Raw genomic sequence first — 12,196 nt, 5'->3', positions numbered from 1 at the left:
ACAAATAAACATATATTGTGAAATAGTATGGCTCCTTCATGGACGTTCTTCCAGGTCGGCTCCGACTCCGATGACCATCTAGGAACTCCATCTTGTTTGTCACGCCCGGACACCAAGCCACCAACCTGATCTCTATTATCCAACTACTACAACTAGTAATGAATTTTACATCGAGTCACAAGTCGACACGCAGGTCGTTATACAATATAATGACAGCACTTTGGCTCCTGCCGGCTGACAAACATGATACGCATGCTGTATATAAATTACACACATGCATCACATACACATGAGCCATACCATTCACATCAAACCCTACAAAATAAAGTTATGCATAGAATCGCATTCTACCGGTTTGAGTGATCGTGTACGAAATACAAGGCGCTACGCACATGGCGGTCCTGCTAGCCAGTTAGTGGTTGGGGTTCGAAGGGGCACAGCCCCTCGCGGGTGCGGGCAGCGCCCGCCGTTTTCGAAAATCACAGATCACATCTAAACTCCGATCACGCCGAATTCTCTGATCTGACCGATCTTATCGATCATCGCGAATCCGATTCGGATTTACGTTTCACTGTTAACCCCGATGGCGGATAACCGACCAGTAGGGGTATATCGTGTTACGACCTCATCGATCCCTATTATCAGAAAACATAGCCACATCGATCCCCATGTGCAGTTGATCTCATCAACCGTGCACATAGCCAATCTCAACAACGACAACAGATCTCATCTGCCGCCTCCACATATCTAATATGCATACGATCTGAATCCAAATCCTATAGCAGATGCTCTAATACCACTGTTGGGTTCTACGGTAGGGTGCGTCGACTGCAAATTAAAATTTTCCGACGTGAAAAACAACCAAGAACATGCTACGGGAGATGGATCACAGTTCGTTACCACTAGACGCACAGTGCCGGGCAACGGAAGAAGAGTTGGGACAGTGCGTCTGCATGGATCGTCTCCTCCTCGTCCGATCTCCCTCGAGCAGCTGGTCGTCGGTTCCCACGTAGAGGTTCGCCCAAGCGGCGCAAGTGCATCGCCTCTAACGGTATCCGCGCGTGCAGGAGGAACGTCGTGCGGCGGACTACTAGGTCCGATCACACAACCGGTGGCGAGCGAAGTTGTCTATTCGCAACACATGCAAACCCTAGTGACAGCGCCGAAGCGATCAGCCTCATGAGTGTGCGGCACCTCCAGTTTATATAGGCGTCCGTCGCAGGCTCAACACTTGGGCCTCGCACGGACCCTAAAGCCCATAAGTATACTCGGCCACAATCTGGATACAACTCGGATCACATCCGACCAGTGTCCCCGGATCGGACCTCGTAGGTTCCTTCCCTTAAGCGCGCGACCCCTTAGGTTCAAGCCGGCTTGGTCGTAGTTCGGATCACCTCCAAACCGCACAGTTGGTAGCGGCCTCTAGCAAGGCATGCCCAACACCAAGCAGACTATGAAGCTGGTTAGGCGAACCTGTACGTCACACATCCATTCCTTTTACCACACGATATATGTTGTCGAGCTCAAGGAGAGTCTGTCATCCTTGTGTTAGCCCGACCTCTTTCTCATTCCAGTGATGCCGACCACTATCCGGATTATGTCATAATCCTTGTCGCATGGCCATGCTTATCCTGGTCAGAACACACGAGGGGCCCAGAGTATATCTCCCCTGGTCGGAGGGGCAAATCCCATCTTGCTCGACCATGTCTCGCAACATGGATCTAGGCAAGCTTGAAACCTACCTTTGTAACTACCCAGTCACGGAGTAGCGTTTGGTCGGTCCAAAGCAAGTCTATGACCATCCCGAGTACATGTGCCAGCTCAGGTCTTAGGACATAGAACATATGTTGTACTAGAGACTCACAGATGACATATCGCTGCGTCTCATAGTTCGGTCTGTCCGACTCGGACCTTATCTCAACTCGGATCCGACTATGTCGAATCCGACCAGACCTTTCCAAGCCCATATTATCGGGTTAGCATCCAATGCTTCATGGCTAGTGAGACCAAGCCATCAACCGTGTCATATGCTAGTCTAGTTGGCTGCGCGTCCACACAGCCCTTTCGACTAGGGATCTTTTAGGAAAGTCATCATACAATGCATAGTCCCACAAACAAGTCACGTACTTGTTGATACACATCATTGATAATGTCCAAGGACTATCTTTATTCATAAACACATAGGAAATATCATCATACATGATTGCCTCTAGGGCATATCTCCAACAAGATGCGACGATTGTGAGTTGTCATTTGTTTGATGTTTTTCCGACAGCCACAAATAAAATCCGTCTTTTCAAAACTTTTGTTTGTATTGTGTGTATACCTCTCTATATCTATTATCTCACCCCAAAACCCATGGACCCAGTAGAGGATGAATGGAGATGAGCTTGTATTTTCTGGACCGATGAGTCAGTTGGAGACACAATGATGGATTCAGAACATGGAGGATCACATGAAGAATAACCCTATAGTCGGAAAGGATGTGACCCAGCATGCTCTTGGGTGCTTTGAAAGAGCTGCTGCTACTTGGTGGAGGATGTACCAAACCATCAATGGATGGCAAGGATTATCCACATGGGAAGAATTTAAGTTGACTTTGCTAAAGTCTTGGGTTGTGTCCCACAAGTTGAGGCCTTATGGAGAGGATATGAAGAAACCTTGTGCATACAAGCTTTGTGGAGAAATGGGACACACCCATAAAGAACACAAGGATGAATGCCCTAATTGTGAAGGAAGTCACCCAACTGAAGATTGCCCAACTAGGCAGATCACTTGTTTCTTATGTAAAGGGACTACCCACTACCCTGCCCAGTGTCACATTTACCCCATGGTACACAGAACCATCCAGCAAAAGAAAGAAGCAATGAAAGGAGCCCTCATAGAAATTTTAGAAGAACCTGTGATGAAGGAAGAGGTGGAGGACACACCCGAAGAAGATCCAGTTAAACCCTGCACCAAGTCTTTCTATTCGTGTGGAGAAGAAGGACACATTTCCCAGAATTTTCTGAATGGGGACCAAGTAGAATTCCCGACAGAAGAAGTAGAGCATGACCCACAGGAAATAGAAGCCCTGGTTTGAATGGAAAAGTCCAGGAAGAGAAACCGATTGGAGTCCAAGAGGGACCTGAGTCATATCACCTGCTACAGGTGCAAGGAATCGGGGCACTACTTCAGCAGTTGCCCAAAAAGGAATCCTCGAGACTTGTCAGAAGTAATATGTTTTCGTTGTAATGGAGCAGGGCATTTTGCCAGAGAGTGCCCCAAGGAGAAGGAGACTTGTGATAATTAGTGGTGTCTGTGAGAAGTATAGTAGTAGTAGTGAGGCATGTAATGGAAGTGCGGGAGATTGTTGAGTTGAGTTGAGGCATGTAATGGAAGTGCGGGAGATTGTAATACTTTGAGAATCAATAAAGTTAGTATCGTGGGTACTATTTGGGTATTATGAGTTGTTACTCTGTGAAGAAAGATTTTTACCATTTTCGAGGATATGAGAAATATGGTCTATGGATGAGTTGTGCATTTTAAGGGTGGTAGTACCCTGTGAGGACACTTGACCCATGGAAAGGAGAATGATATACCACGAAGTGGATTTGGACAAAATAAGAAGGAGTCTTGTCTCGATATGTGGGGTATCCCCAAGAATATGAAGGGATGAAGTACTATTGGATATAAAGGAAGTATGATGTTGGAAATATGGAGCAATTGTAACTCCATGATGAGTTTGAGTAATCACGTCTTAGTCTTGTACAAATAGAAGGAAGGGAGACAATACAATTGCATGGATTTTAAGTAGGAAGCGGGAAGTTGGATGTTGGAATAGCGATCAGTTGCCTAGAGGATGAGTTCAAGGTTTACAAGTGATGAGGTGGGCCATAACCCACAGGCCCCAGGACCTGCCAAGAAGTAAGCACACTCTTGCTGAAGGAAAAACCCTGGAAGAAGTTGCGATTTTATTCGATAGACAATTTTATAGGAGTAACGCAAAACCTGAGAGTTGTCAAGGAACGATAGAAGTTTGTTTGGCTTGCAGAATCAATGGATTTATCCGAACTTGGTTCGTGGACAAGAGAAATTCTGCAATGCTTGTGAGGATGACCGAGTGTTAGAATGCGAGCTTCGCTAAACCGTATACAAGGTAATGATTTGGGTGCAGGATGGATTGATCACCATACCGACTTACTCTTATTATTCGCCTTGCTATATGGGATGGTAAATCTGAGAGACTTACCTATAGTAGAGAGACAATGATATTAAGCCTTGTTTAAACCTTAGAATGGTATAATCATTTTCCCTTGTACAAGGCAGCTGTTGCCAATCATAGGACATACGGTGAGAATGAAGCCCAGACCCATTTCCTGCAGGACAAACCATAAATTGTTGACCACCATGAGATATCGATAGTTGTTTAGTATTGGTGCCAGACCTATCAGCTATGAAGACCCAGTCTCGGAATAACCTTACCAAGATGAAAGGACAGAAAAATTGAGGAAAAGGTTATGCCGCTACCCAAAGAGCCAGAGAAGGAATTTTCCTGAAAATCTGAGAAGACCGACACTTTCAAGGATAAGGATGGAGTATATGAGTTTTGAGGGAACCATAACCATGCTTTTAAGGGTGGTAGCACCCTAGACCCCCTCCCGCGACAATTGATGGATTTCGAGGAGACCCCAAACCCTAACCTTTTTCTTGCTAGCCTCTCCGAATCCCGAGGACGAGATTCATTTTAAGGGTGGTAGGTTTGTAACATCCCAAAATTCTAAATTTTGGAATGTTATAATAAATAGATAGATTGATTGTTTGGTTGGTTGTTGTGTGATTGATTGAGTGAAATTCGAAACTTTTTGAAAGTTAAATAAGAGGGAATAAAAGGACTTTCCCAAACTTTCACCTTTTTGCAGTTTGATCCCCGTGAATTCAAATTCTTTAAATGACAAGGGGTGTTGACAATATTTGAATTTCGTTTGAGAATATTTTCAATTCTGAAACTTTATGCAACTCAATGATTTTCACGAGCGAAGATAAAATGACTTCTTCAAAACATATGAAATATGAGTTGGAAGTTTCAAAGAATTAAATTCAAAGTTCTTTTGAATTTATTTTCAATTTGGAGTTATTTGAGCTTTATTCAAATTATTTTTCTCCAAAAATAAAATACATGGAAAATAGGGTAACATGATTCCCTACATCAGAAAATTGGAGATAAATAAGTTTGAAATCATTTTGGTATTTTTAAAATGATTTTTATTGGATTTTAGTAGGGCAGTAGCACTCTTTGAATTATTTGAGTTTGTGTGGATTTTCTTTGACGTTAAGAAAATGTTCACGTTGTAGGAAATCTTTTTCTGAAAATTTTGATATATAATACGCTATATAAAAGTATTACTATTTTAGTCTTTATAATTTTTTTCTTAAAAAAAGAAAAAAGAAATCCGCGACCGACTCCGGCTAGAGTCCGCTTCCAACCTGCCTCGCCGCCTTGGACCCTCCTCCAAGTCGGGCCTCCCCTGCCCCTTTATATAGCCCCCCCGTCCGGGCCTTTTTCCCTCGTCGTCGCCTCCCAGCGCCGCCTGTCGCCCCGTCGTTCGCCGCCTGGTACGCTCGATCCGCCGGCCCGTTTAATTTTTTTTCTTTTTTTTCTTTTTCTCGTCAGGGACCTATTCGCGTTTTTATAGATTAGTCCCTAATCTTGCAACGCTCATAACTTTTTGCTTGTTAGTCTGAATTCGATGAAACCAACGCGCACTTCTTTGTTATGATCTCCTCTTTCCAGTAATCTAACTTAAACATATTTTTGAAAGTTTTAAAATTTGAATTCAAACAGTTTAGTGTTTGAACTTCGTTTGATCATAACTTGAGTTTCGTAGCTCTGTTTGAGTTGATTCTTTTTGCAAATCGAAGCTCTTGACCTAAACTTTCTGATAAGGCAAAATTCATATAATTTTGGTACTGTTAGAAATGGTTTTATGTTGCAAGAGTTATTTGCTTGGTTTGATGTTTCCGAATCGTCTTCCTTGTTCTTTCTGATCTTTTGAGTGATTGCTTATGTGTGGTTACTATTGCTTACTTACGATAGATTGACCGGAGTGTGACGAGTAGGAATATCAAGATTTTTGAGTGCAAATCATCTTCATCAACATTGCAGGCAAGTTCACACTTTGATCATACCCCTTTATTAACCAGTTTTTATGCATTAGTTTCAACCCTCAAACAATTGCATGGTTAGGATCTGAATTAAATTTTGGGTATTGGGAAGTAGTTGATGAGGTAGGAACCTATTGCCCTGTTACTATCAAAACCTTGGGAGTTACTTCTATGTTATGCTTATATTGCCATGCTATGCTCGTAGACGTGGATTGGGTTTGAGTGTATTCCATGACAGATGTGAGATTATTAATTAATGGTTCAACTTAAGGTGGCAACTTAAATACACATCTGGGTGGATTGAGGCACCTAGGGTATCCAGTGGTTGCCTATATTTTTTGGAAATCCCGGGGTACCGTGTGATTCTCCTATGGACCACCACCCAGGCTCAAAGGGATCATAAGATTATTCATGCTTGAAACTTCCGTGTGCAGCCACAAGATATTATGGTCTCTAGCATAGTTGAGTAAGTTACGTGAAGCTATTGAAGAGGTAGATCAGCAGGTAGAGGGTTATAGGTTTGGTATGGTCTGCTCGGAGTAGAGAGTTTCCGTTTCTCAAACACCATGGTCATCCGTTTCTCAAACACCATGTAGTGCGAGAAATTCAACGAAGGCGATCGGGTCTTGTGGGGAAAAGTGCGCAAACCTCTCAGAGTGTATAAACTAATCATGGTTAGCCGTGTCCCCGGTTATGGACAATCTTGAGTATCTGGTTCTTGAATTATCATGTTGATCTCAACACTTTATTTAATTAATTTGATTGGGTTAATGATTATTATTTTGGGATTGAGTTGGAGGAACCTTCTCAATATTTATCAACCAACCTTGTAGTTAAATAAATTATATTCCTTTGCAGTAGGGAAAAATTGGCTTTTCGCAAAAACCTTATAACCATAGATCTTTCCACCAACCAAATATGCATGTAGTGATAGTTATCATTCATCATTATCCTATGGTGTGAATTTGCCAGTACATTCAATGTGCTGACCCTTTGTGGCTGCAACGTCTCATGTTGCAGGACTTCTTACGACGAGTAAGTGATACGTTAGGGTTACGATTTCTACACTCAACTTTGCCGTTGGTGTTGATGGGAATCCACAACCTTGTTACTTCCGCTATTTGAATTGAGGTAATCATATTTTGCGTTACTTTATACATGTGATTTACCTCTGTTATAAATCCTCGAGTACTATGTGTGTCAGCATACCGATCCAGGGATGACACTTAAGCACAGAGACTTGACCGTCTGAGGTCAGGTCGCTACACGCGACCACCACCATGTCGACTGTGCAAGTCAAGGTGCGCCAGCAGCCTTGCAACTGGCAAGCTGTTCAGCATCTACTTCCAGCAAAGTTTTCGTCATGCGGAGGTAAGAAATTATGTGAAATGTAACAACTATTTTGTTTTTAGTGTTGGCATTAATGCATTTTTCATTTTCCTTTTTGTACACAGATCGTCCCATGCAACGTGAGTTTGAAATTCAACAAGCTGACAGGAGACACTGTGACATTTGAGGCTCCTGGGGGCCGTACACTATGGAGGTCAAGAATGGACGCAATATGTCGCAGATTGGAGGAGATGGATGGGCATGTTTCCTCGCCCACATGCGTCTTACTAGTGGTGAGTTGATCAGCTTCTCCTTCAGAGCAGAAAGACCCAAGCTGGCTGTCATTTATATCAACCTGGTGGAAGATGATTAAGATGACGAAGATGATGAAGATGATGAGGACCCACTTCATGAAGCCATCGTAGCTCAAAGAATGAGGCTGAGCGAGGACATAATTCCGCCATGTGATGACTTTGTCTGGGTGCCATTCGTGACCCGCCTGACAAGTACCATGGTCGACCGGCATGATATGGTATGTTATAGTTACAAATGCAAATTATCCGATGATATGCTTAGTCTAGAGTCCAATGATATGTTGTGTGGAATCTAGTCAATGATATGCTTTAGTGTAGAGTCCGATCACATGCTTATTAGTGTAGAATCCAAGAAACTATTAAAAGTGTAGATAATACATATATACTTATTAGTAGAATTCATGTTTAGTACAAATGTGTAGTAATGTGTCTTTTGATAGTGTTGAAATCTATACTTAATAGAAATATATTTGCAAGAGTATGTGCGAGGCTATTTATTAATTGATAAGTTATTCTTATTCAGAAATTACCAAAGAGCCTATCTGTGAGTTGTGGTATCGAGCCTGATGAAGAAGGCTCGACTGGACTACGCCTTACCGCAAGGGGCTCTGTCACCACATGAACTTACCGCATGGACACGGACGGTCGCACACACTTAAACTCGGTTGGGTGGAAGAGATTCCTCGTTGAAAAGAATCTGCGTGTTGGACAGGCTATCCTAATTACTATCAGGAACACCCGCCACCCAGGCTTGAGGATGATGATCGTCGTCGATATCATCTAGAACTACATAGACTATATATACCTATAGTAGAACTGTTATATATGTGTGGCTTTAGACTACCTAGCTAGTAATGCTTATCATATATGCTATATTCATGTGAGGATGCATGTTGACTATGTATGAGTACCTATAATGCTTTATGCTATTGTATGACTACTGTATGACTATATGGTATTGTGGTTAATGAGATTGTTATCTGGTACATGTGAAGCTGCAGTTTATAAACTATAAACTGAAACATGAAATGGGGAAAGGAACAGGAAAAATGATGAAAGATATAGCAGTAGCACGGGCATAGAAAAGCGCTACAGCTACTTAATAGTAGCGCGTCCAGTAAAACCGCTACTAATATAGTCAATAGTAGTAGCGCGGGTTCTTACCGCGCTACTACTAACTGTTAGTTGTAGCGCCATAGTAGTAGTGTGGCTACCCGCGCTGCTGATAGCATCAAAACCCACGCTACTACTAGGGTTTTCCCTAGTAGTGACAACCCACCTAGGCGCGCCAGGAAGCCCAGGCGCTGTTGGAAAATGTAGCATGCAATTTCAAAATTTTCCTAAGCTCATGCAAGATCTATCTAGGAGATGCATATAAACGAGAGGGGGAGAGTGTGTCCACGTACCCTCGTAGGCCGAAAGCGGAAGCATTTGACAACGTGGTTGATGTAATCAAACTTCTTCTCATTCCGACCGATCAAGCACCGAACATACCGTACCTCCGAGTTCTGCACACGTTTAGCTCGATGACATCCCCCGAACTCTTTATCCAGCAAAGTATCGAGGGACAGTTTTGCCGGCACGACGGCGTGGTGACGGTGATGGTGAAGGGATCCGCGCAGGGCTTCGCTAAGCACTACAAAGTTATGACGAGAGGCGTAAACTGTGGAGGGGGTGCTGCACACTGCTAGGAATCAATGTTTTGTGTTCTAGTGGTTCTCCACCCCTCATATATATAGGTTGGAGGGGAGGAGAGGCAGCCAAGGGGGCGCCCCAAGTAAGAGGAATCCTACTTGGGCGCCTCCCAATTCGGCCTCCCCCTTCCATATTCATCCGGAGGGGGGAGGAAGGAGGAGGGAGGAGAGAAGGAAGGGGGAGGCCGAATCCCTCCCCTTCCTTTCCCTCTTCTCATCTTTCCTTCCCCCTATTTTGGTCTACATGGGGCGCACCAGCCCCCTAGGGGCTGGTCTGTCCCCTTCTTGGCCCATTAGACCCATGTATTTGCCGGGAGGAAGCCCGGAACCCCTTCCAATGACCGACACGTACCCGGTACCTCGGGAACACTTTCGGTGTCCGAATACTATCGTCCTGTATATGAATCTTCACCTCTCGACCATTTCAAGACTCCTCGTCATGTCCATGATCTCATCCAGGACTCCAAACAACATTCGGTCACCAAATCACATAATTCATACAATATAAAATCATCATCGAACGTTAAGCGTGCGGACCCTACGAGTTCGAGAACTATGTAGACATGACCAAGACACCTCTCTGGTCAATAACCAACAGTAGAACCTGGATGCTCATATTGGTTCCCACATATTCTATGAAGATCTTTATTGGTCGTACCATAATGATAACATACGTTATTCTCTTTGTCATCGGTATGTTACTTGCCCGAGATTCGATCGTTGGTATCTTCATACCTAGTTCAATCTCGTTACCGGCAAGTCTCTTTACTCGTTCTGTAATACTATTGGGGAACGTAGTAATTCAAAAAAATTCCTACGATCACGCAAGATCTATCTAGGAGATGAGAGGGGAGAGTGTGTCCACATACTCTCATAGACCAAAAGTGGAAGCGTTATGTTAACGCGGTTGATGTAGTCGAACGTCTTCACGATCCAACCGATCCAAGTACCGAACGTACCGCACCTCCGTGTTCAGCACACGTTCAGCTCGACGACGTACCTCGAGCTCTTGATCTAGTAGAGGGTCGAGGGAGAGTTCCGTCAGCACGACGGCATGGCGACGGTGTTGGTGATGTGATCCGCGCAGGGCTTCTCCTAAGCACTACGATGCTATGACCGGAGGAGTAAACTGTGGAGGGGGGCACCGCACACGGCTAAGACAAATCTTGGTGTCCCTTTGGGTGCCCACGTATATAAAGGAGGGGAGGAGAGACCGGCGGCCAGGAGGGGCGCTCCACGGGGGGAGTTCTACTTGGACTCCTAGTCCAAGTAGGACTCGCCCCACCCCTTTCCTTTGTTCCACCGGAGGGAATAGGAAGGAGAGGGAGAGGGAAAGGGAAGGGGGCGCCACCCCCTCCTCCTTGTCCTATTCGGACTCCTTGGGAGGGGGGCGCGCGTCCACCCCCGTGGGCTTCCCTCTCTTTGCCTTAGGCCCATGATGGCCCAACACTTCCCCGGGGGGTTCCGGTAACCCCTCGGTACTCTGGAAAAATACCCGAATCACTCGGAACCATTCCGATGTCTGAATATAACCTTCCAATATATGAATCTTTACCTCTCGGCCATTTAGAGACTCTTCATCATGTCTGTGATCTCATTTGGGACTCCAAACAAACTTCAGTCACCAAAACACATAACTCATAATACAAATCATCATCGAATGTTAAGCGTGCGTACCCTACGGGTTTGAGAACTATGTAGACATGACCGAGACACATCTTTGGTCAATAACCAATAGCGGAACCTGGATGCTCATATTGGCTCCTACATATTCTACGAAGATCTTTATCGGTCAAACCGCATAACAACATACGTCATTACCTTCTTCATCGGTATGTTACTTGCGCGAGATTCGATCGTCGGTATCCTCATACCTAGTTCAATCTTGTTACCGTTAAGTCTCTTTACTCGTTCTGTAATGCATCATCCCGCAACTAACTCATTAGTCACACTGCTTGCAAGGCTTATAGCGATGTGCATTACCGAGAGGGCCCAGAGACACCTCTCCGATACACGGAGTGATAAATCCTAATATTGATCTATGCCCACTCAACAAACACCTTCGGAGACACCTGTAGAGCATCTTTATAATCACCTAGTTATGTTGTGACGTTTGATAGCACACAAAGTGTTCCTCCGGTATTCAGGAGTTCCATAATCTCATAGTAAGAGGAATATGTATAAGTCATGAAGAAAGCAATAGCAATAAAACTAAACGATCATAATGCTAAGCTAATGGATGGGTCTTGTCCATCATATCATTCTCTAATGATGTGATCTCGTTCATCAAATGACAACACATGTCTATGGTCAGGAAACTTAACCATCTTTGATTAACGAGCTAGTCAAGTAGAGGCATACTAGGGACACTCTGTTTGTCTCTGTATTCACACATGTACTAAGTTTCCGGTTAATACAATTCTAGCATGAATAATAAACATTTATCATGATATAAGAAAAATATAAATAACAAATTTATTATTGCCTCTAGGACATATTTCCTTCAGTCTCCCACTTGCACTAGAGTGAATAATATAGATTACATAGTAATGATGCTAACACCCATGGAGTCTTGGTGTTGATCATGTTTTGCTCGTGGAAGAGGCTTAGTCGACGGGTCTGCAACATTCAGATCCGTATGTATTTTGCAAATCTCTATGTCTACCTCCTTGACTTGATCACAGATGGAATTGAAGCATCTCTTGATGTGTTTGG

The sequence above is a fragment of the Triticum urartu genome, chromosome 1A, assembly GCF_056163025.1.
Source record: "Triticum urartu cultivar PI428250 chromosome 1A, HENAU_Tu73, whole genome shotgun sequence".
Taxonomy (NCBI): Eukaryota; Viridiplantae; Streptophyta; class Magnoliopsida; order Poales; family Poaceae; genus Triticum; species Triticum urartu.
Note: the sequence above shows the minus strand (reverse complement) of the source record.